Source organism: Arachis hypogaea, chromosome 6 (assembly GCF_003086295.3).
Source record: "Arachis hypogaea cultivar Tifrunner chromosome 6, arahy.Tifrunner.gnm2.J5K5, whole genome shotgun sequence".
NCBI lineage: Eukaryota > Viridiplantae > Streptophyta > Magnoliopsida > Fabales > Fabaceae > Arachis > Arachis hypogaea.
Window position 1 is genome coordinate 110,280,952 of NC_092041.1, and position 26,212 is coordinate 110,307,163.

At 29.7% G+C, this 26,212-nt stretch overlaps 1 long non-coding RNA gene across 1 annotated transcript; it reads right to left on the reverse strand.

Moving 5' to 3' along the window:
* Positions 1-6,927: 6,927 nt before the first annotated feature.
* On the reverse strand, positions 6,928-9,277 carry LOC112754165 (uncharacterized). Its single transcript, XR_003178409.2, has 5 exons — positions 9,138-9,277; positions 8,825-9,023; positions 8,591-8,727; positions 7,382-7,473; positions 6,928-7,181 (listed from the first exon to the last, which is right to left on the reverse strand). It is a non-coding gene; the product is annotated as an uncharacterized lncRNA (long non-coding RNA).
* Between the last annotated feature and the right edge of the window lie 16,935 nt (positions 9,278-26,212).

Sequence of the window (26,212 nt, forward strand, 5' to 3'; positions counted from 1 at the left end):
TATAAATTTGATTGAATTATTATATAAAATTATTTACATGGATCTTTTAATTATTAATATACTCAAAAAAAATTTATCGAATATTTTAATTTAATAAGACAAAAATTAGTTCGATTGCGAATTGAAATTTTATTTAAGAATTGTCCAATAAATTACTGCATAGACAAGAGTACAAGGCGGCCTATTTTTTTTTATTTTAAATGGTTATTGTATTTTGTTGTGCTTTTTCTTCTTGGACAGTAGGACAGACCCAATATATTATTACACTTCGTAGTTGCCACCAAAATTTTGGATGAGGCAAAGAACAAAGTTCATAGTTGAATCGTGACACACAAGCCCATGGTATTTCTGGCTGAGTGGAATGTAGAGAGTAGAAAATTGAGTGTTTCTACGGGCCCACCATGCAAATGTGTTACTAAGTAGTAAGTACTAACCCTCACCCCCTTCGTCGTCAAGCTCTTTTCAAGCGGTAAAGCATTTTTTTTAATTTAAAAAAAATAGTAAAATAATAAAAAAAATAATTATCATTAAATTTATAATTTTTGTTATATACAAAATTTATTATCTTAAGTTAAGAATAATTAAATTTTTATTTAAAATATCTTTATTTATAATTTTTATATTTAATATTTTTAAATTAATTTTAAATTTAGTTTTATTTAAAATATAATTTTGGACATCTATATTTATTATAACGTAATTTTTTATTTAATTTTTGCAGAATATATAATTTCGAGTTATGTTTTCAAAATTATGTGCATGTATAGTAAAAATTTCTCTTTCTAAATTAAATTTTGTGTTTTCTATTTTGTCTATATATTTATTTTTTACTCAACTTCATAATTTTTATGTTTTTAGGGATAAGTATTGTTTTGGTCCCTAACGTTGAGAGTCAGAATCGAAATTATCCCTCTTGTAATTTTGGATTTAAAATCGTCCTTAACGTTTTTTTCGTATTAAAATCGTCCTTTTAAATAAAATTTTTAATTTAATTTCTAAATTACTCCTATTTTAATAAATAAAATAAAATTTTAAAATAAAATAAATATAAAATAAAAAAACGAAAGAAAGGAATCGGAGAAGCGGGGTGGGTGGGGATTGGGGAGAGAAAGAAAGAAAGGGGGAGGGGGGCCGAGAAAGGGGGTGGGGGAGGGTGGAGGGGGAAGAGAAGGGAGACGCTATGTCGCCGCACCGCCGCCCGCCGTCCGCCGCTTCTTCTTCTTCTTCCTGCCACCGCACTGCCGCCTGTTCTTCTTCTTCTTCTTCTTCCCGTCGCCGCACCGCCGCCTGCCGCTTATTCTTCCCGCCGCTGCGTTGCCACCCGTTTCTTCTTCTTCTTATTCTTCTGTGAATTCTGTGAATTTTTGGATTTCTTCTTCTTTTGTTGTGGAATATTATTGTTGCTGATTTGTTAATTTGTTGTTGAATATTATTGTTTCTGCTTGTTGATTTATTGGGGGTGGGGGAGAGGAATACGGGGAGAGGGAGGGGACGGGTGGGGACGCTGGGTGGGGGGAAGGGGAGGGGAAGGGGAAAGGGGGGAGGGGGACGGCGGTAGTGTTGGTGGTGGTGGAGTGGAAGTGGGTGTTGATGATGATGATGATGGTGATGATGATGCTGATAATGGTGGTGGAGTGACAGTTGGTGGTGGTGGTGAAGAGGTAATTATGTTGGTAGTGGTGAGGGTATTCTTGTCTAAAAAAAATAAAAAGACGATTTTAATACGAAAAAAATGTTAAGGACGATTCTAAATCGAAAATTAGAAGAGGGACGATTTCGATTCAGACCCTCAACGTTAGGGTTTCAGACCCTCAACGTTAGGGTTTCAGACCCTCAACGTTAGGAACCAAAATCGTACTTATCACATTACTGAAATTTCTATATTTTTATTTTTTATTTTAAGAGAAGTTTTTTGTAACAATCATTTAAAACTATCACATAATTTTTTTTAGAAAATAGAGGAATTTGTGAATAAGTTATTGAACTAATTTAACTAAAAGTTAATTATAAAAAAAAAGACTAATTCACCTAACACCTTTGAAAATATTATTTGCTTAATTCACTAATTTTTTTTGGATAATATATTATTAATTTTCTTGCTCAAGTATCCCATCTTAGAGTCAGTTGAAAATGGATCTTCTCTAATTTTTTTAATACTTGACAGAATATAGTATGATTTCTCACATTTAATTTTTTAAGTAGGATCAAAAATAAATAAAAAAAAAATGTGATAAATAGTTAAATTAAACACTGCACATCATCCAATTTTTTTTATTGAAGAGGATCCACTCCCGAGTCATTTCGGCCCCTAACCCCCAAAATTTACCCCAATTCCAGTCTTCGGGACCTTAACAAGTGGCCCATATCCTATGCTACGGAGCTTATTTCAGCCCCAGCTGTAAAATTAGTGGGTTGAAATTACGTGGCCCATACCCATGGGCCAGCCCCATACTCATTTTGCAAGTGATTCAAGCTAGATTCTGACAAAAATGGAAGCTAGATTGCCGCTTATGACAAAAAGAAAAAGCTAGAAACACTTTGATATCATATGTTCATCAAATTTATTCAACAGAAAAAGAGAAATTAAAGAAACTGATGTTTATTAAATCAAATTGAATCTCACTAGTCCACTTAAGTCAGGAGTTTAAATTCTGCCTTATGCATGCAGCAACTCATTCGTCAGCAGTGTTGTGCTCTCTCTTCTTCAAGCACAGCATCTCCTTTTATATTTTTTGTCGTCGGCAGCTCTAGATCTGCCGCACGCATCTTCCTCTACGTCGCCACGTCAAACATGTCTTCCTCAATAATTTCACCGGAACTTATTCAAGCTATAGATTATTGACATCTTCCATCCATCAGCTTGCGGGGCGTATTAAACTATTCTTTCACCTTAGCTCATAACTATAATAAAGAAGTCTCGTAGTCTATAAATTCAACCCCTTAAATAAAACGCCGATCATTAATCCTTGATCCTATTCATTTTAAATTTGAATGTGCAAGAAGAGTTAAACACTATTGGAGATGTTTTATTTAAAATCATAGAAAGTGCAAAATATGTAAAAGCTTCAAATAGAAGAATAATAAAATTTAAAAATTGCATACGACAAGTAGAGATTAAAGAATGTACTGGTCTAAAGTTAGATGTTCTAACTCGATGGAATACAACGTATGTGATGTTGAAAAATGCAATCATATTTGAAAAAGCATTTGACATTCTAAACATGATAGATAAAGCTACAAATATATATTGTCCATCAGAAGAATGGAGATTAATAAAGAAAGTGTAGGAATTTTTGGTGATATTATATGATACTATGAACTTCATTTTAGGTTCATCTCGTCTAACTTTAAATTTGTATTTTATGCAATTTTAGAAAGAGAAAAGAAATAATTTAGTGAAGATAATATTATTATGAACATAGCTTTGAAAATGAAGGTGAATTTTGACAAAATACTAAAGATTTTTATTTTTTCTTTTGATATTGATCAAATTATAACATATAAATCAGTGATAATGATAGCATTACAATTGAAGATTTAATGAGCAAGTGAAAGGAAACATAGAAGATAAAGGTAGGTGAGCTCAAGAAAAATACATTGAAACAATATATTAATTTTCTCTTGCATAGTTAGGGATATATTAGTCATTTTGCTTTTTATATGTAACATCTGAAATTATTTTTAGCATAAGGGGTCGTGTTCTTCACCTTTATTATTGTAGTTTTTTTAATCTCATCATCGTGAAAGCTTTAATCTGCATCCTAAATTAGTTGAAACTGCTTAAGGTTACAGTTTAGCTAGATGAAGGAGACGCAATTATTGATTGATTAAAGTATATAATGCAGAGGTTCATTTACTTTGACCTGTGTTGTTCTTTTTCAATTGAATAGAATCTTTTAGTGTTACAAATATTCTTGTCTTTGTTGAAAGTTAAAAGTGCATTGCAATCTCGTTAACTATCTCAGGCATTATCACTAAGTATTTGTATTAATTAATGTAAAATAACTTTAATTCCCTCATTCATAGTATAATAACTTAATTTTGTACATGATAATAAATTATACTTTAATTAAACTTTCTTCTAAAACATAGTATGCAAACTCTTGTTTAAGTAAAGAATCTGAGGAAGTTAGTCAGACAAAGGAGGAATCTTGAAGATTCATGTGCTCCCTCGGATTGAACCAGCTGACAGCTATCTGATGAGTTCCATCCAATTGAAAGAGAAACAAAGGATTAGTTTTATGATTAATTATTAATTAAGTCATTTTTGCGTGATTAACGCGTTATTAAAAACAGTTCAGCATTAGTTAACTTTTTCTTGGTACAACAGTCTCTAGCAGCAGTAATAATTTGAATTTTAGATTGGCATTGTAGTATATATTTAATTAACCAAAGAGACCTATTTTTTTATTTGAAAGAAAGCAACATATATAGTAAACTATGTTATATAAATAATAAAATAAAAGGTGTTAGAAACAAAAAAAAAGCAAGTAACGTGCAAAATTCTAAAATTGCGACCTCGGTGACAATTACGTTCGGTTGTATGCTTTTCCATTAAGACACTAATAAATGAGTCATATTTTTGTTTCACATTTAATATTTATGAATTGAAGGAAACATTTATTATTTTTTTGTAAGGAATGTAATGGTAAACAGTGCGTTTGACTACGTTAATAGTTAAAAACTAGTTTTTAATGATAGATAATTTTGTTATTTAGTTTACGTTGTTTGGGTAACATGATTTAGTTTGCGTTCGATTGTTCGTTAGAATGGTGGATCGGTGGATGTTGGGTCGAAAATAGCGGATTAAATGAGGGTGTATGTGAACTGGAGCGTGAGCTTTATGAAAAAGTGCTGTCCCAATTGTTGGTGGATTCACCGGTGGAATCATCTCTAAAAATATTCTGATGCTAAAGTAAGTGTCCGTACGATAAGACGTTTAATTAGAAAAGAGTGACTTACTTCTAGGAAAAAGTAGGTCCCTTCCCATTTATACTTTGTACTCAAGTGGACTCTTTACCTTGGATTCATCTGCCTGAAAACTTCTGTCAGCTATCCAGGTTTTTATTAGGGGTGTGCATGGCCCGACTCGGCCCGGTCCGAAGACCCGGCCCGATTTCGAACACTTTAGGAGCTAATTTGATGTGATTTCATCAGTTCTAAGATCGGGTAAGGGTCTCAAAAATAGACTCGTTCATTAGTTCGGGTCGGGTCCAGGCCATGGCTCAGGTCACCCAAAATCGGCCCGGTGGCCTGGTCATCATACACAATTAATATTTTGTGTTATTAGTGATGGATGATGTCTATTCTTATGTGAAATTTAAGTATTGTAAACCTTAATATTTTGTGTTACTAGTTATTATAAGACTATAAGTTAATGCTTTATGTTTAAAATGCATAAGATTTTAGACTAATTAACGTATAATATTGTGTTATTTATATTGATTTAAATATTTAGTGTTATTAGACAATATTAGTATTGATTATGGTTATGCTTTAATTTTAGAGAAGAGTTGGTTCTTGTTGTATTTTTTTAAGTGAATTTTACCATATCAAATAATGGTTGAAATCTTAAAAATTTGGATATTTTCACATGCTAGTTTATAAGAAGGTATCAAGATAATGTAATGTTAATGGCCCGGTTTTCACCCGATTTTTATCCGGTATAATCGTATCCCAAAAGTGTATAGATTTCATCGAGTCTAGGTTCAGGTCGGATTTAGGTCTGATAAATAGGCCCGATATATATTTCATCTGACCTATGCACACCCCTAATTTTTATCAAGAAGTGAAGTGACGCGCGCAGATTGCTTTTGTGCAGTGACGGATCCAGAAAATTTTATCAGTGGAGGCAAAATATATATAGTATAATAATAATTTTATAATTATACTATAGTATTATAAAATATGATTATTCTTCAAATTATTTAACTAACAAATTAAAACAATAGAATAATTTACAATAGTAAATAATTTAAAATTCCATTCTTCTGGGTTTCATACGTTGAAAAGATTGAATAATCTTTTCATTGTCAATACAATCAAATATCTCTCTTTCTATATATGTCAATAAATAATCATTTAAAAATTCATCTCCCATACGATTGCGAAACCGACTCTTTATGATGTTCATAGCAGAAAAAGCTCTTTCAACTGATGCAGTTGCTACAGGCAAAACTAAAGCTAACTTCAAAAGAAGAAACACTAATGGATAAACAATATTTTTTCGAGTCTCAACCAATTTATAAGAAAGAACACCAATCCCATTTAAGTTTGAGAATTGATCATCATAACAGACATCTAATATGAAATTCTCAAGTTGACTATCAAGTGCCAAAAGTTGAGTAGAACAAAATTCTAATTGATAGAATTGAGCTAACTGGATCAATTTCTCCTTATCAAATGCAAGAAATGAGTGTCTTGCACTACAAGGATTTTGTTTATTTGTGGCGGTTTTTTTTCTTGTTTGTGGAGGTTTCAAACCCCCACAAAAAGGATCGTGGCAGTTTCAAAAACCTCCAAAATTTGAGGTGCCACGAGCTCCTTTGTGGCGGTTTTTCACAACCCCCACAATTCCATTCAGTGGCGGTTTCCTATACCCTTTTGTGGGGGTTCTATGCTAGTGTTTTGTGGCAATTTTTGGTTAATCATTGTGGCGGTTTAGAACCCCCATAAAAAGAATTTCCAATTTAAAAAAAAAGACACATTCATGTGGGGTTTCAACCTCCACAAAACATGTCAATATTATTCTTAAACAATTAATCTAGATACTAAAATTATATTATTATACTACTAATCAATTATCATTTAAAAGAAATCTTTAAATAAGACACATTAAAATTTTAGAAGAAAATTAAAATATTACCTATTTGAACAAAATTTAACACAAAAATAATTTAAAATATAAAACAAGACACTTGCGTCTATTAAGTATTAACCAACACATACATGAATATTGTGCATCTGTGTGAAATTTTAAAAGCAGAAGTGTGGTAAAACTAAAGAATAAACAAGAATGAATAGATGGCAAGGAAAACCTCCAATGCTCACTTATATAAATTAGCTTCCTGACAAGCTAGTAGGATTTGCTTACAAGCTCTGACAAGCTAGTAAGATTTGCTTACAAGCTCAATGTCTTGGCGTGAAACTTTCTTGCCATCAGTAACAAAAATAATAAAAACCTGGAAAAAAATGTAAAAAAAAGATCTCTAAATATCATAATCAATTAACTATAAAACTCCAAACTATTAAACTTAAATGGACAGGTAATCGAAGGTAACCAAACAAAGATCAGAAAACCCAGAACTGAATAACAGAGCTTAATGCAGCCAATAATATATACAAAGACCAAGTAGTAAGAAAAAAAAAGCAACATACAGACCAAGCATCCTAATGAAGATGCCAATTCCATGAACTCCCAAGATCACCAAGTCCCGAAACTCTGCTCCCATCAGTAACAACAATCATAAAAACCTGAAAAAGAACGCAAAAAGAGAGATATAAATATCATAATCAAATAACTATAAAACTTCAAACTATTAAATTCAAGTAGACAGGCAATCCAAGAAACCCAAACAGAGATTGGAAAACCTAGAACTGAATAACAGAATAACAACAAGAAAAATTCATGAACAAGTTCATGCATTAGCCTATGTTATCCAAAGAAACGAATAACAACAACAAAAATTCTATTCATCACAATTTCAACATGAGTGGGTCCATTAATATGAATGTGAGTCACCTTATAATTCAATAATTCATATATAAATAAATAAAAATCCCTTTTGCTTCTATGCCATATCCCAATAACACGACTACAAGTAACTAAAACCCATCCTCAAAGCAAAGCAACGGAACACTAAATTTATATGCTCTTTAATGAAATAAATTCGTATAATTGAGGTCTTTAATGCAATTTGCAAGAAATTAAAGTACTCCATAATGGATGCAGTAGGAGGAAGTGCAATAAGTTTGAGAAACATTTCATCTCCAACTCCGTACCTGTTTGGTGGCTTAGCATTCATGTTTGGACTCATTGCAATGGCATTGATGCTTCTAGCATTTCATGTTTGGACTCATTGGAACATTTCAATGAAAGAGAGATCAAATGTTCCAATGAAAGATAAAAATCGAGCACAATGAATTCAGAATAAATGATAAATAAGGGACAATGATTTTATCATACAATTTCAGGAAATCCAAAAATATAGATGCACCAACATTAATCAGTTACCATTAATCTATCTCAATTCCTAATTAGCACAGCACAAACCCCAAACCAAATAAACCACACCAAATAATTTAACCAGAAATCCCTAGATTTCTATCAAAGATGCTAACAATAGGTTTCAATGGAGAGCACCTCTGTATAATAAATCTTCCAAGATAAACAACAATCAAGAAAATTTTGGAGTTTTTAAATCAAGTGGATTCGCAATCAAAAGAACACAAACAAAGATCAACAAACTTAGAACTCAATAACAGATCTTAATGGAACAAAAAATCTAACCAAACAAAGATCAAGAATAAAAAATAATCAAAGCAACAACCTAGCACAAAGCAAAATTAGGAGGAAAGTATCGGCGCATACCAATGGAGACGGTGTTAAGAGGCGGCAAAGAAGCACCAAAGACATGCAACAAAGAAGAAGCGAGAGAAAAAGAAGGAGAAGATGGTGCCATTGGACAGGGAACAGGCTGACAGACCCCGATCATCCATAGATGCAACCTACCAACGAAAGCCACATTAGGCTCAAGCTTTAGATCTGAGAGAAAAAAGGAATTGAATCTAATTACACAAGGAAAAAAAGCAGCGAAAAATTCACCTGGACAAGCTATGACAAAAACAACTCCGGGAAGACCAGCACCTGTTCCAACGTCCACGAGGCTAAGCTTCTCATGTGACGGCGCGCCGCCGCAGCACGTGCGGTAGTAATCCCTAAGAGGAGGGAGGATTGCAAGCGTGTCCTCGACGTACCTCTCCATGACTTCGTCGGCGTCTTTGACTGCGGTGAGATTCATGCGCTGCAATTGAAAACGGCGAAATTAAGTGTTAATGTAGTTGAAGAGTTGAAAGAATTGGAAAGTAGCAACGACGATGAATGGCAGCAACGACGATGAATGGCACGACGAGCTTACTCTCCCTCTGATCTCAAACACTATGACAAGCTTGACGGTGACAATGGCGAAGAGATGCGGCAAGTAGATCTAGGGTTTCATTAGATCTCCCTCTTCTTCCTTTTTTAATTTTTTGGACAAGTTTTTTTTTGGACTGAAATTGGTTTGGGTTTGATTTGAGTAGATTAGGGACTCATTATTTGTTTGGACAAATGGGCTCAGAAATTTAAATTAGTATTAATCAATGGGGTTTCATATTTTGCCATAAATAAAATATGTTATGGAGGTTTTCTAAAACCTCCACAAAAAAAATCCCATAAATAAGTAGAAATCTTGTAGTGTTGAATTTAGACAAGCTATACAAAGAAGTAATTCGGTATTCATCTCTGTAAAACGGTCGTTGAGTTCTTGAAGTTGTCTATCAACTACTTGATAGAATATCTCAACTTGAAAATGATGCAAATTTGAGATCTTTTGAGCTTTGCATCTTGATCTTCCTTGTGACACAAATATATCATCCATTTTTGGAACGGTAATATTATGTTTGTCACAAAACAATGAGACTTCATCAAGTAAAAGAGACCAACCATCATCTCTTATAGTTTGCAACCGTTACTTAGACACTTTAACCAATGTCATAGCATTTACAATGTCTTGATCATTCTTTTTTAACGCTTGAGATAATTCATTAGTAACTCCCAAGATATTTTTCATCAAGTGCAAGTTGAAAATGAATTCAAAGGATTGAATGACATTCAATAAATGACATGCTTCAGCTCTTTGTTCTGAATTATTTCCATATTTCTCAACATATTCAAGAACATTGACCACGGAAGGAAACAAAGAAATTAATCGAAGTATAGTTTCATATTGTGAACCCCATCTAGTATCTCCAGCTCTTTTCAAAGCTATTTCTTGATTCAAACCACGTCCACTAGAAATTTCTCCACTTTGTAATGCTTCAATTGTCTTAGTCATTTGACTATCACGAAGCATATCTCTTCGTTTACACGAAGCTCCAACAACATTGCACAAATTGGTTAACAAATTAAAAGGCAAAGCAATTTCTTATTTTTTTGCAACCGTTACAAGAGCTAACTGAAGTTGGTGGGCAAAGCAATGTACATAGAAAGCATAAGAATTTTCTTTCAATATCAAAATTTTCAAACCATTAAATTCTCCTTGCATATTACTTGCACCATCATATCCTTGGCCACGTACTCTTGATAAACTTAAATTATATGTTTCTAATAATGACTCCAATGCTAATTTTAGAGATAAAGCATTAGTATTAGAAACATGAACAAGACCAAGAAAATGCTCTCTAACTTGCCTTTCTTTATTCACATACCTTAAACAAACTGACATTTGCTCCTTAATAGAAATATCGCGAGCTTCATCAACCAAAACAGCAAACAATTCATCACCATGATCATTTACAATAGCTTTTGTCATTTCATTTGCAGCCGCTCTTACAATATCTTTTTGAATTGAGGGAGCTCTTAGTTTAAGATTCCCACGAGCATTTTTAAAAGCACGATCAATCTCTTCATTATGTTGTGCAAGAAAATTTAGAAGTTCCAAAAAATTTTCTTGATTAACAGAATCATCTGTCTCATCATTACCACGAAAGGCCAATCCTTGTCGCAAAAGAAATCTAATACAATCAATTGTGGCTATCAAGTGAATTTGATAATTCTTTTTAGCCTGCTCAGATTATTTTTCAATAGCAGCACTAATGTGTTGTTTTGGCTTCATAAGTGCTTCACATGTTCTCCAAGCTTGATTATGAGCACTATCATGAATCCCAATATGAGTTTGTAATCTCTCCTTTTTTTCCAATTTGAAAAGTCGTTGGTTACAAAAGTATCACCACCTTCATTCTCAGGTTTCATAAGATAGCAACAAAGACAGAAAACAGCATCCTTTGATATACTATACTCAAACCAATTGCCATAATCATCAAACCAACTAGGATTAAATCTTCGAAAAGAAGAACCACAAGCACTTTGCGGAAAATCATGAGTCCTTGGTTGACAAGAACCTTTTTGCAAATATGCACATCTAACTTTGTCTCTGTCATTCGGATGATAACTTGAAATCTTTGGTCGTTGTCCTGGATCAGCTATGAGACTCTCTACTTCAAATTCTAAAAACCTCCTCTTGTTAGAAGAGGTTGATGAATTGTTTGGGGATCCAATCTCCAATGATAAAGTTCTTTTGAAATTTTCTCCATTACTAATAGAATAAAATTATAAACCTAAATTAATTAATTAATAAAATTAATTTACAATTCCTCTCAAATTGAGAAGTTCAGTATACAAATATAAATAAAAAATTGATCCATTAACAACAGCAGCAAACTAGCAACTAATAATATCCCAAATTTCTAATTCAAAATAATTCAATACACAAAAATAATTAACAAACAAATTAATAAAACTAAAATATCAATTACATAAGAACAAATTCAATCACAAATTCACTATTTCTAAACCAACTATACCAAATGATTATTTATCAACCAATGAAACAAATGACCGAAAAAATAAATGAAGCAACTAAGTGAATTAAGTATATAAACTATGTGCTAAGTGCTAACTATTGATTATTATTCAGCCACATAAAAATATAATATTCCAGCAGAACTTGAATTTGGTTAGTTGCTCATAATTTCTTGTTTCAACTTAACAAGAAAACCAACACAAATAATACACAATACCACCTCCTGATCTAAAACCTATTGATTCTTAACTATTGATTCTTATTCAATCACAAACCATTCCTTTATTCTAAACCCCCATTCGGCCATTCCCCACTCCAAAAGCTTCTTTATTTATAATATACATATGCTATAATTAATTGGTTACAGGATTGAGAAATTTTTGTTGTTTACCCTAAGAGGCAAACTAAACTCCAGGAGGATGACCCAGTCAACCAGAACTCCAGAGGTCTAGAAGAAATTGATGTTTGTTGAAGAAGAAGGCAGAACCGCAGTCCGCAAAATCAGATTCAGTCATTCAAATGTCGAATTGCTGAGTGCCAAAAGAAGGAACGCAATGACAGATCCACACAAATCATAAGCAGTGACAGAAAAGAAGGTAGAGCCTGAGAAGTGAGAACCACTAGATGCGTCGTGGTGGCGATGCAAGGAGAAACCGATGGAGGATGGTGAGTCAGTGACGGAGCCACGCAGGAGAATCGCGGCGATACAAAGAGTCGCGGAGCCACGGAGTCTCAGGGAGCAGAATCGCTGAGCCACGCAGCCCACACTGGCGGAGCCACGGAGTGGCAGAAACGCGGAGTAGCCGAGTAGTTGTCTGGCGGCAGTAATTCTGACCTTCTGGGGCTTGGAGGTTGGAGGGCAGAGGCTGGAGTAGTTAGGGATTTGAAATTGGAAAGAAAGGGAGAAGTAGAACAGTAAGGATTTGGGGTTTTGGGTTGGGACTGGGGGCAAAAGTCATTATATAATGGGGGCAATTTTGACATTTCACTGAGAATTACTCTTTATTATTTACAATTTGACTGGGTGCAATTACCCCCACTGACTTATGCATAAATCCGTCCCTGCTTTTGTGTATGGGTTGAAGACCCATCGAATTGATAGTCCTTAGAATAAACCTCTGATTTTTATTGGGCTGGACCGAAACAGTTTGCATATTTGATTTGTTTTTATATTAAATTAAATAGAATAACAAATAGCAGCCTTTATATTAAATTAAATAGAATAACAAATAGCAGCCGAGGCCTGGTCAGATGGCAATTGGGTTCAAATCCTCTTGGAGGAATATTGAACCATTTGTGTGTACCTCCATATAGTGTGTATGAATGTGTAATACATGAGTGTAATGCCTAAGATTGGAATTGTCCAATCCACTTGACAAAAAAAAAAAACAAATACATAGTTTTTGACACATTGTTATCTAGTATTACATATGTCTTATAACAACCTTCTATAAGATCAATAATGTAAACTACTTTAGAATAAAGCAATGTAAATAATTAGTAGTATATGACTACTATAACCAAATAAAATAATGCGGTGACCTTAGTAATTTAATTATTGAACGTTGCATAGTGTATTAATTATTAATAACAAATGTAGTTGTAATAAACTCGAGTATTATCGTGTTTAATTGAAAGTGCGTGCATTACTTTGCTGGTTTTTGACACCGTTGACTAAGATTTTGGTTTTTTGACATAGTTGTAATAAACTTGTCTCTTGGTCAGATATTGAGATATACAATGACATGGGAAGGAGGATTAATTTTAATTTAATAATTATGATATTTAGCTTCATTTAAAAAAAATGTTTTAGTTTTTTCAACTTTTGTACTTATATACATATATATAAAAATATGGTAACTTATTTTATTTTAGTGGTTGATTTTGATGTATATTATTATACATTATATATAAAATAAAAAGAAAAGAGAAAAATTAGAATAGAAATAAGGTTATTCCAGCTAACATTCTAGTAGGAGACATTTTATTTTCAATCTATATCTAACGATGTATTACTCATCACTTTTATTTAATTGATGGTGTATTAACATGACTAAATTACTTTTAGATATAGAAAATCAATTATTGTTTAATTGAAGAATGATAATAAATTATTAATTTCGTTTAAAATTTTTATTTATAGCCATTACCATAAAAAAGTGTTTTTATATTTTATAATAAAGTTTATAAGGTTATAACCAAAAAGAAAAAATAATTGTACATTATAATATAAGTTAACAAAAAGAGCATTTTTATGTTCATTTGTCAAATTTAAGCAGTTTAATAAATCTTTTATTTTGATAAAACTGAAAAGCACTTTATTAATTAAAGAAAGCATGCGGCGAGGAATTAAGTTTTAAATTATAAAAATGGTTTAGTACGTAGTCTGGCATTAACTTCAGAAAAGGAGCTTAGAAATATTTTTGAATTACAACGTATGTCCCTTCCCTCTACTCTAAATGGTTTTTGGAATCCCCCATCCATTGGTACTTTTAAGATTAATTGTGATGCTAGTTATTTTGGTTCGGGTGATAGTGTTGGTTTTGCTTGTGTTATTAGAGATTGTAATGGGAGCTGGCAAAGGGGGTGTTTGGGAATGATTGAGAGTAATAGTATTCTTCAAGGAGAATTGTTTGCTATTTGGAGAGGATATCTCTTAGCTTGGGATGTGGGTCAACGAGATGTTATTTGTGAGACAGATTGTGTGGAAGCATTTAATCTTGTTACTCAAGATGGTTTTGGGTTTATTGATCCACTGGTGCTCAAAATAAGAGATATCATGCATTGGAATTGGCGTGTTGACTTTCGTTTGATTATGAGAGATGCAAACACGGTGGCAGATACTATGGCAAAGATGGCGATGAAGTTACAACTTTCGCATGTGGAGCTTCTTTCACCTTGGGAGGAGTTTAAGAGTAGTCTTAAACGGGACTGTCCCTCTATTTAAGCAGTTCCTTGTTTTATTTTTTTTGTTTTTCTTTGTTTAATTTATTTCAGTCACCAAAAAAAAAAACTGTAGTTCTAATGATGATGATGATGTGTATTATTTAATTAATCAGTTTATTAGATATGTACTGAAATTAATTTTAAAATTAATTATTTATTTGGACTATATATAATAGAGTATATATTAAAAATTTAAAATATAAATACATATTAAAAATAAGTTAAATTATATATGTTTATATATAAAAAATAATAATTAAAAAAATTAAATACAAATAAAAAATTAGAATAATTATAATATAATTTTTTATTATCTTTTTTTAAATTTTTAATTTTAATGAAATTATTCAAAATAATATTCGTCAATAAAATCATCTTTATTTTAAAAAATAAATCACATAATTTAAATAAAAATTAATAACTAAAAATAAAAAATAAAAAAATTAATTTAAAAATTATATAATTATTAACTTTTATAACACTAATTATTTTTTATTTAATAAAAAATAAAAAATAAAAAAACATTTGGCTTGCCTCGACTCTTCCTGCCGTGGGATTTATTTTGTTTTGGCAAATTCTAAATTCTAGTCCGATAATTTCGATTCATTTTATCACTCGAAATTTAAGATTGATGGATATGCTATATAATTCATTAAGACATTATTGTATGGATAATAAAATAATATAAAAAGTTAAGTTATGTTAATTTAGTGGTTAGTTTATTATTGTATTTAAATAAGTGTTGAAGATTCGAATTTATTAGCCAATGAAATTTCGATTTGTGCAGATTAGTTTTTAATTAACCGGATTAAGAGATATTGTAAAATAAAAAAAAATGTAGGAAATTCGAAGAGCGCCTAGCTACTAGGGTGGTTGAATCATAGTCTAAAAGAATATTATATACGGAAGATTGCAGAAAACTTTGAAATGTGGTAAGATTTGGACGAAAATGGAGTTAAAGAAAAGGTTTGCATTGTAAAATTTTGAATTACGTGTTACAATTTACAAACCGTTTTTTTAATTTTTTGTTTTTCCCCCAAAATTTCAAATAGCAAAAGGCTTCTTAAAGGCAGCAAAATATATTCTTATACAATATTGATAGTGTACATAACAAGACATCCTATCATAAATAGCTCTCCATTCTTTATTATTTTTATTTTTATTTTCAAAATTATTTTATGAACATAATAAATTAGTTATTGTTGTATTATATTGTACTATTCGATTATAAATTTGAATCAAATTTAATTATTTTATTTATGAAATTTGTTTATTTTTTCTATAAAATTTTATCATGAATGTGAATTTAATTTAATTATATTATATTGTTGAAAAAGTTTTATTACTAATTAATAAGACTACGAGGATATTTTATATTTTTTATACGTATAGTGTATATTAAAATTAGCAATTAAAGTTAGTTACTAATATAAAATACATATTAGAATATAAATATATATTAAAGATAAATTAAATTAAACTACACATATATTTATACACAAATATATTAGTGGTTGATTTTAGTTACTGATTTTAATGTACGAATAATATTTTTATTTCTAATACCTATGTAAAAGGAAAACAAAAATGGAGATTACGAAGTAAATGCAACACTATCAAATTTCTATTTGTTTAATCAACAAAAATCACGTAAAACGGTAAAAGTAAAACAATGATGTATGGAAAACTTGCTATTTTTGATTCTGCGCATCAACTTGAAGGTTAGTGGAGCTTACTTTAAATGGGATAAATGATTCGACACTAAGTTGATTGTTGTGTTCTGTTCATCAATAATCTATGAGATTGAGAGCAATTAATAAGAGATTATAATTATTGCCCCCATCCCTGGTGAGAGTGGAAATGGGATTGAATTAATTAATAAAATGGTCAAAGTTAGAATTGAGTTTCTTTGGTTAATGAGTGTGGTTATTGATAATAAGTTGGTGACAAGATTGGTGTGTGTGGGAAATGAATATGCTCTTGTCCACATACAATAATTATGCAATGGTCATGATCATGAATATTGGAATTGGAATATAAATTGTATTATGGTGTCCCCAATTATGCAATGCTCAATAGTCAATAGTAGTAGTGTGTGAAAGCATACCATTTGGGAATCTCATCAAATGGTAACTATTTTTAGTTTCTTAATTACTTTTGAGAATAGAAAAAAAAATGATTGAAGATTTTTTTATGTCATTATTTAGGAAAATTTTTTGTTGGTTAAGTTAGTTGTTCTAACTTCTTAATAACAAGAAGATCCAAATGTCAATAATTGTATTCAAGTAAATAAAAAAGAAAAATCAAAATAAAAATATATAAAAAATTAATTTTAAATTAATCAACGTCAAATCAATTTTTTCGTAAAATTATATTTTAAACTCTCATCTTTTAGAAAATTTAGAATTTAAGATTTAAAATTTATGATATACAAATTAGGGTTTAAGATAGAGTAGTCAGTGGTGACAATATTTAAAAAGTAACTGGTGGTGAGTGGTGGCAGTAGCAACAGTTGAAAAACAGTAAAAGATGAAATTACGATGATGTTTAAGAGTGATACTAGGAGGAAGAAAAAAAGGAACTTAACCTTACACCTCTAATTAAAAAAAAAAGGAACTTAACCTTACACCTCTAATTAAAAAAAAAACAGATAATAATATAATAATTTTGAAATTAGTCGAAATACTTTGTGAAAATTATACCCTTAAAAGTAAGGGATGTTAAAGCGAATAATTTACTTTGCTCTATTTTATCTCACCAAAATTTATTCAAAAGTGAAGCAGTCTAATCCAACTTATCAAAATAAAATAGATTTAAAATACTAATTTGTACTGTTTTATGAGAGATTGATGAATCAATAGTCTAGCCTACTTAATTTTTTTAAAAATAGTAAAATTTATTAAAATTAATCTAATGAAAATGATAGGTAAAATTTTAATTATAATTTAAATATAAATAAAAATAGTTAAAATAAAATGTTTTTATCATTTTTTAAATTTTCAATGTCAATAAAATTATATATCATAATATCCGTATTTAAATTAATACAAATAATAAGAAATAGTATCTTCAACTTAATTTTTAACAATAAATAATTTTAAGACCATAATATTTATAATATAATATAATACAAAAATAAAAAATATAAGTTTGGTATATGTGTGTGTGATCATTTGTGTGTGTGTGTGTGTTTCTCATATTTGTTTTAAAATTATTTAGGATTAGATGAAAGACTCTAGCCTAAAATTAAAGTATTCTTATGAGGTTGTTAACTTCTTATACAAATATTTTATTTATTTATTGAGGATACATCAAAATATTGAATATAGACCATGAGTAAATAACTATTTTAAAAATTTAAATTTTGATAAAATAAATTTTAAAAAATAATAACAATAAAATAATCTTGAAAAGATATATTTTATTTGATAAAACGATCCAAATATTTGGTCAATAATTAATTTTCTCTATCAGTAGTCAATTATTTACAAAATTATTAATGTATCCCAATATTCTCTCTCTTCACTGTGAGAACCTTCCCCAACTCCATTTTCATTCTCTTGCCTCACCTATTGTCAATTTGTTATCACTCTTGTCCCATCCTATTTTCATTCCCTGCATCAACTCATCCCATTGCTATCAACCCCACTCTGCCACTGCCCCCTCATCATCATCATCATCAAATCGTCACAAAATTGAACTAAGCTCTACTAACATATTTAGTGTTGATTTTGATTATTTTTTTTAAATAAAATATATTTAATTAGATCTTTATATTTTTCTTTTTTTTAATTAGATCTTTATACTAATTTTTTTTTAATTAGGTCCCTACTATAGCAAAACAATTTGATTTAACAGAATATTCCATTCCTAAATTGAATATTCCCTCAATTTTTTCTAAATTCATAAATTGTGTCTCCCTTTTTATTTTGAGAAAGACAAAATTAACTCTTTATTTTTCTTCCACCTTTCCGTCTCCCCAAGGGGCGGAGCTAGGCTAACTATTTAGGGGGGCGGTGTTATATTTTATATTACTATTTCTATTGATAAAATTAAAAAATATATATATAATCTCAATCAAAGTAAGACAATAATTTATAAAAATTACTACTTACAATTTTGTATCATGAAAAGGCTATTCGACGTTTTTTTCTATTTTCAAAATCATCTATAATTGAATTTGTGTCGAAAATAGCTGCTAATTCTTTTTCTATATAGATGACCAAATTGTCTGCAAGAAATTCATCAGCCATCTTACTTCTGAGTCTTGTCTTAACAATTTTCATTGCTGAAAAAGCTCTGTAGACACTGGTAGAGTCAAAACAAGACGTATTAATCTATCAACCATGTGATAAGTTCTTGATTTTCCCGTTTCTTACAACTTGTTGCACAATTCACAAAGTGTACCAATGCCTTTCAAATGATTTGATATATCATGCTGATAATGTTGCAACTGAGATTTCAAAATATTTAGCTCATTAGAAGGAAAGTCAAGGGGATAAAACTTCTCTACTAACTTGCTAATTTCTTCAATATTAAATGATTTGAAATTATCCTTAGGATCCAAAGCACAACTCAAAGTCAAAAGCTCTATTGTTTGCTCATTAAATCTACTATTCAACTCTTGTATTTGAGAGTCAATTGTTGCCAAGAATACATCTATTCGATAATGATGCTCAACTGTCACACTTGGTTGACGAGATCGACCTCTTCCAAAAACATATTGTGCACTCATATTAGGGACTTCAATTTCATGTTTTTCACAAAAATCTTTAACATTTGCAAGAAAATTGCACCATCCAACATCTCTTAATTGTTGAAGAAGTAACTTTGATGTAGAAACAATATGCATTGCATTAAGAATATCTTGAGATTGTTGTTGCAGTGCTTGGCAAAGAACATTAGTAATTCCCATAATCTCTTTCATCAAGTGCAAAGTGAAAACAAATTCAAATGACAATAATATTTTACTAACACCATAAGCCTCACCTCTTTGTGCATAAGTTGTCCCGTTTTCAATGATATTATTGAGAACAATATTGGTAGCAGGAAACATTTTTACCAAACTGCAAATAGAATTAAAGTGAGAACTCCATCGAGTATCCCCAACTCTTTGTAAAATGCTTATTTGATTCGCACCTTTGCCTGTTTCTAATTCATTTTGAGCAACCAAGTTTGCATTTTCAATTGCTTGAGCTTCTTGTAATTGATCATGTCTTTTTGAAGAAGCACTAACAATAGTGACAATAGAGTTTAATTGAGTAAAAAATTCATGAATTTGAAGTATCTCTCTTGAAGCTGCTACCAATGCTAATTGTAACCTATGAGCAAAACAATGCACATAGTATACTTGTGGAGAATCTTTAAGAAACAAAGCTTGCAAACCATTCCACTCACCCCGCATGTTGCTAGCACCATCATACCCTTGACCCCTAATATTTTCAACTTGGAGATTATAATGAGAAAGGACAGAAATCAATTCTTTCTTTAAAGTTGTTGCACAAGTATCAGTGACATGCACAAGATCAAAGAATCTCTCTTTAACAAAATCATCTAGAGTAACAAATCTCAAAACAATGGCCATTTGCTCCTTTTTAGATTCATCTCTAGCTTCATCAACAATAATACAAAATTTGGCATCTCCAATCTCTTCTCTAATTGAATTTCTCACCTTAGTAGCAAGAATATGTAGAATTTCTTTTTGGACATCATTTGAAGTATACTTAGCATTTTTTAGAGTATTTTCCAAAACATTCTTTTTTCACTCTTTCATTGTAAGATCCCAAAAATTTTAATATTTCCAAAAAGTTACCTCTGTTGCTTGAACTTTGGCTTTCATCATGTCCTCTGTATGCACAACCTTGAAATGTCAACCATCTAATGCAATCTATAGATGCTCCTAGTCGAATTCGATTCTTTTCAATCTCTTCTGATGTTTTCTTATGAAGAAGTCTGTCAATATGTTGTGATTGTTTCATCAAATCATCACATGATTTCAACGCCTTATGATGGAATGAGTTAGGACCTTTGCCAATGTGATTCAAAAGAGCACATTCTTTTCCACTATTTACTTTCTTCCAATTCCTGAAACCATTCTCAATAAAAGCATTTGAATCCGTATTGATTGAAGGTTCCTTAGCAAAAAGAAAGCACAGAAAACAATATATAGCATCATCTTCTATAGATTATTCTAACCAAGATGGGAACAATTTAAACCATGAAGCTTGAAAGCGACGATGACTTTTATCACCAGAAAATGGATAATTATCAAGAATTAGTTGATTTGCCCTAACTTTAATATAAACCCGACGGATTTCATCTCTTTTATTTGGAGGAAACTTCCAAATCATTGGTCGCATTCCATGATCTCTTTCCAAACGAAAATCATCCAGTTGATTTGGAAGAAGTCATGGACGCTTTGAGCTATTCAATGAATAACTTGAAGTAATGAAATTTGATGACCCCTCAAGTATTGGAGTAGTAATAGTAGAAGCATATTCATTCTCTTGATCTTTTCTTTTAAAAAATGTATCAATGATTTTGAACTTACTCATAATTCAAATGGCCAAATAAGTTCTTATAATTAAAAATATATTTAGCAAAAAGTGTAAATTACAGTCTAAATCTTTATAAAATATAAAAATTATATTTCAATTTAAAATAAAATATTAAAATTCAGAACAATAATACTAACATCCTAGTATAATTATAAATAATATAAAATTGTAATTAAATTTAAATAGTTAACTAATAAAAAAAAACTAAATATACAAACTAACATATAATAATATAAACTTAATTAACAAATAATAATAAATTAACTAATTAATTAAATAACTAAATATATAAAAAAGAATAAAAATAGAACTTTTTTTAAGAAAAAGATTTAAAAATCACTTGTTAAACTATTATCTTTTTTTTAATCTGTAAAAAAATAAAAAAATAAGAGTCAAAGAGGTAAAACTGTAAAAGATAAGAAGATTAAAGAGATAAAGAAAAAAAATAGAAAAAGTTATTACCTACAATTTTGGAAAGCCAAAGCGAGAAGGGAGAGAGGGAGAGACTGGTTGTATGCTGGAAATTGGAAAATAAAAAAAGGGGATGGGAAAACTGACGTTGGAAAATAAAAAAAGGATAGGGATTGGGAAATAAAAAAAGGATAGGGAATGGGCTATTGGGCTGAATTTTTTTTTGTAGGAATTAAAAGGGGAGGGAGGGGTTGGAAAAGATAGAACAAAAAGAGAGGGGCAGGGGGCTGGGAAATAAAGAACGGGGGGACCAAACTAATTTTTTTTTTAAATAAAAAATAAAATTTGGGGGGGGGGGGCATTGCCCCCTTTTACTTATATGTACCTGCGCCCATGCGTCTCCCTCATCTGCTCCTGCTTCTCTCTCTCTCTCATCTTCATTCCTCCACCTCCACCGCACCCCTCCTTCCACTCCAATTCCATCCCCGACAACCTCTCTTTCCACCTCCCAAACTCGATTCAATGACCAGAAACACAAGGGGTTGAAGGGAAGAAGGAATTGGAGAAACTGCGGGCGAAAGAGAACATTCAATGGAAATTCATCGCTTTGGAAAAGTTCATAAATGTCAATGCGACTGAGTGGCGATGATGTTGGCGATGAAAAAGGTCCAAACCCATGCGTTTTCCACTGAAGAAAAGCTCTCGGAACTATGCTAAGATTTTCACTGAATAAAAGCTCCCAGATCTATTGCGTCGACTTTTGAGACGGCCTCCAACACCGTCACATTCGGCTTCTCCACCTTCCTAGATCTGTTGCGTCAATCGAATAGGAGCATCGTCGAATCCTTGTTCTACCACCCTTCACGCCTCAAAAGAGAGAAAGACAATACGATAGAGAGACCACAAAAGAGATATCACATTGTGAGGAGCAAGAAAGGGGTTGAAGAAGAGCGAGGCGGCGAATGGTGACACGGCTGCTGTCATCGTTGTTGGAAGATCTTATCGATGAGCTGCTTCCTTCATGTCCATTGTCGTTGTTTGTCGTCTCAGATTCAACCTCCGTTCTGCTTCATTTTGCTTTTACCTTTTTTGCTGTTTCATTTTACTTTTGCTTCATTCTGCTTCAGCTTCATTTTGTTTTTGCTTCATTATACTTCTGTTTTTGAATTGATTTTACTTCTGCCCAATGATTATGTTAAACAAAATGGATTGTGTTAAAAAATTCTGATTATGAGTTCTGATTATGTGTTTTGTTTGTAATTAAACGATTATGTCATGACAAAAATTTTAGTTTTGAATTTGTGTTGTATGACCATTTTTGTCAAGAAAGAAGGGAGCTTGTTGGTAGAAGAAGGGTAGAGATAGAAAAAAAGTGCGAGAAGATGATGGAGGTGAGGGTGAAAGAAAGAAGAGAAGGTGTGAGGGTAAATTTGTAAATTTATATTTTATAAACGTTTTTTTAACTTTTATCGTTAATAAGGACTTAATTAAAAAATTTAATATGGTATAGGGACTCAATTAAAAGGAAAAAAAGTATAGAGACCTAATTGAAAATTTCGCAAAACTATAAAGACCAACAAAATAATTAAACCAAAAATATTTTTATTAAAAAAATAATGATCATTTTAAATTGACTTTAAAAAAAATATTTTTTTTTTTATTTTTAAAAAAAATATTTTTTAATAGATAAAAATTATTTCACATTTAAATAGATATTTTAAAAAAATTTAATATTAAAAATTTCTTTTGCTTCTGTTTTTTTAAAATAAGATATTATTAACTTTAAAAAAAATAATTTATTTTTTAATAAAAATAATTTTTTTAAAAGACGTATTTAAATAGATTTTAAATTAAATTAGAATACTTTATTTAAAAAAACTTCTTTTTTACTCAAAAAACCAATTTAAACCAACACTAAATTATTTGCTTTTTCTAAAAGTTAACAACACCTTGTTTTAAAAAAATAAAAACAAAAATGTTTTTAATATTTAAAAATTATTTTTAAAAAATTTATTTAAATATAAAATAATTTTATCAATAAAAAATATTTTTTTAAAAAAATAAAAAATAAATATTTTTTTCGAAAGTTAATCTAAACTAACCTTTCGCATTTTCTTTTTCCAAGTTCATAGTCTCTTCTACAGTAGAAATACTCAATTGAACCATGAATCCTTGTCACAGTATATTATTTATACAAATAGTTGCATTTTTTGTAAGGCACCAATTGAAAAGCTAAGATGCATAACTAAAAATATAAAATTTATTTGCAATGATAAAAGTCTCATGCTTTTAGCTCAAAGCTAAAACTTTTTACTCCCAGGTGCACCATGGATTTAGATAGTTAACTAATTTTATAAATAATTAATAGTTAACTAAGTAAATTAATTATTGACTAAATATTTAGATAATTTTGTTAAATAAAATATATTTTTTTAGAAATTATTTTTTTGTTATTATTTTTAGAATTTATTTTGTTAAAATTTAAATTATTCGAGTGTAAAAATAGTTATTTACTCTGTAGAGTGTAGACGGTATTGGAAGAATCTTATTAAGAATACAATTCAAATTATGAGTATGCATGAAAAAAAAAAAAAAGCTTAATTAGTTCCGATGTGAAAAGGAAATCTTAGAGTTAGAAGAAGGCACCCTTTTCATTCCATACCTTAACTAAAAAGTAAAAAATAAAAAAGAACAAACAAACAAACAAACTTCTTTAGCAATAAAGGAAAAATCGAAATGCTACTAGATATATGGTCCTATATATTTGACACAACTTTTTATCATTTGGTTTATTTTAATTAATCATGTTTCACGTTCACGGAAGAGATTAAGAGAATACCTATTTAGGAAAAATAAAAGCAGTTAAAGTAAAGCTAATTATACATTCAAAAGTCAAAAAGCAACGAGCTTCCAAAAGTTAATTATTGATTAATGATTGATCATTGGATCAATAGTCTCTTTAACGATTTTTCTAATTATACGAATGTGAACGGCCATTCTCTCTTTATACTTTGTAGTTTATTTTAGGGTTAACCATAAAAAACGCCTTCGTATTATTCAAACGCGGACAAAAATATATTCGAATTTTACTATCGATAAAAATGCTTTTAAATAATTTAAAAATATAATAATAAATATATATTTTCAAAAAATATTTTAGAAATTAAATTTTAATACAATTTTTGCAAGCATGATTATAAAAATAATAAATTATTATACATAAAAATTAGTAATTTTTTGTTAAATATATAATTTTTTATAATTGTTTTTTGTTAACAACCAATAATATTTTTAAAAATCACAAAATAATATATACTTAACAAAAAATCACCAAATTTTAAGAATAATAATATCTTATTTTTTTAATTATACTTGCAAAAAATTGCATCAAAATTCAATTTCTAATGTATTTTTTGAGAAATACATATTTAATGTTAGTTTTTTTGCAAGATTATCTAACATTAAATATGTATTTCTCAAAAAATACATTAGAGATTGAATTTTGATACAATTTTTTTCAAGTATTATTAAAAAAATGAGATATTAGTATCCTTAAAATTTGGTGATTTTTCGTTGAGTATATATTTTTTTGTAACTTTTTTAACAACTAATAATACTTTTAAAAAATCACAAAAAAATATATACTTAGAAAAAATTATGAAATTTTAAGAATAATAATATCTTTTTTTAATTATTCTTGTAAAAAATTACATTAAAATTCAATTTTTAAGGCATTTTTTTAAAATATATATTTACTATTGGATATTATTGTTATGTTTTTAAATTATTTAAAGGTTTTTTGTCAATAATAAAATTCAGGTATATTTCTGTCGGCGTTTGAATAATTCGAAGACGTTTTTGATAATTAACCGTTTATTTTATTTTACTTTTATGTTCTTTCATATACAAAAGAATCATTAATTTTTTTTGTCTATTATTTTGATACTTGGTTCCCATGAGCCATGGTAAATTAGGTAAACGATTGCAGCTAGAATTTTTATTTTTATTTTTATTTTTATTTTAAAAAAAAACACTTGATTGAGTGGACCAGATACCCATTTCTAGTGTTGTGCTATTGTTGACATTTTGCGAAAATGATATGTGACGTTATCACCTCTTCCCTAGTTGAGGCTTATATATACCACTTCTAATTGCTTATGGTGTCAAACTGATTTTTAATTTTATTATCCATTAATTAATCTCGTAGATAATAAAAAGGTTTGATAAGAAATGCAACTAAACAATTTTGGATTTTAATATTTTTAGCAAAATTACTAGAAGGTGTTTATAAGAGGAGGGAATTCGATGAGAGTTGAAATGAGATAACTTCCTTAAATAAAATATACAAAAGATGAAGAGAGGATAGGGTAAATAACATAAATAAACCAAATGACTTTTAATATTATACTAATGTTCTAAAATAAAATAGATTACATGTATATTCTAAATGATTTTATAAAAATTAAATTAATTAGATTCAATTTACACTTTTTAATAGTAAATTGAATTAATTAGTTTCGGTAATAATTCTTTAGATGTTAATGAGTCAAATGATGATTTTTATTGAATTTTTAAAAATCATTTATTATTCTATTTTAAATTCATAAGTTTATAAAAAATATGAATTTTCTGGAATTTGAACTAAAACACAAAAGTTGAATTTCTATTCCTATTTGT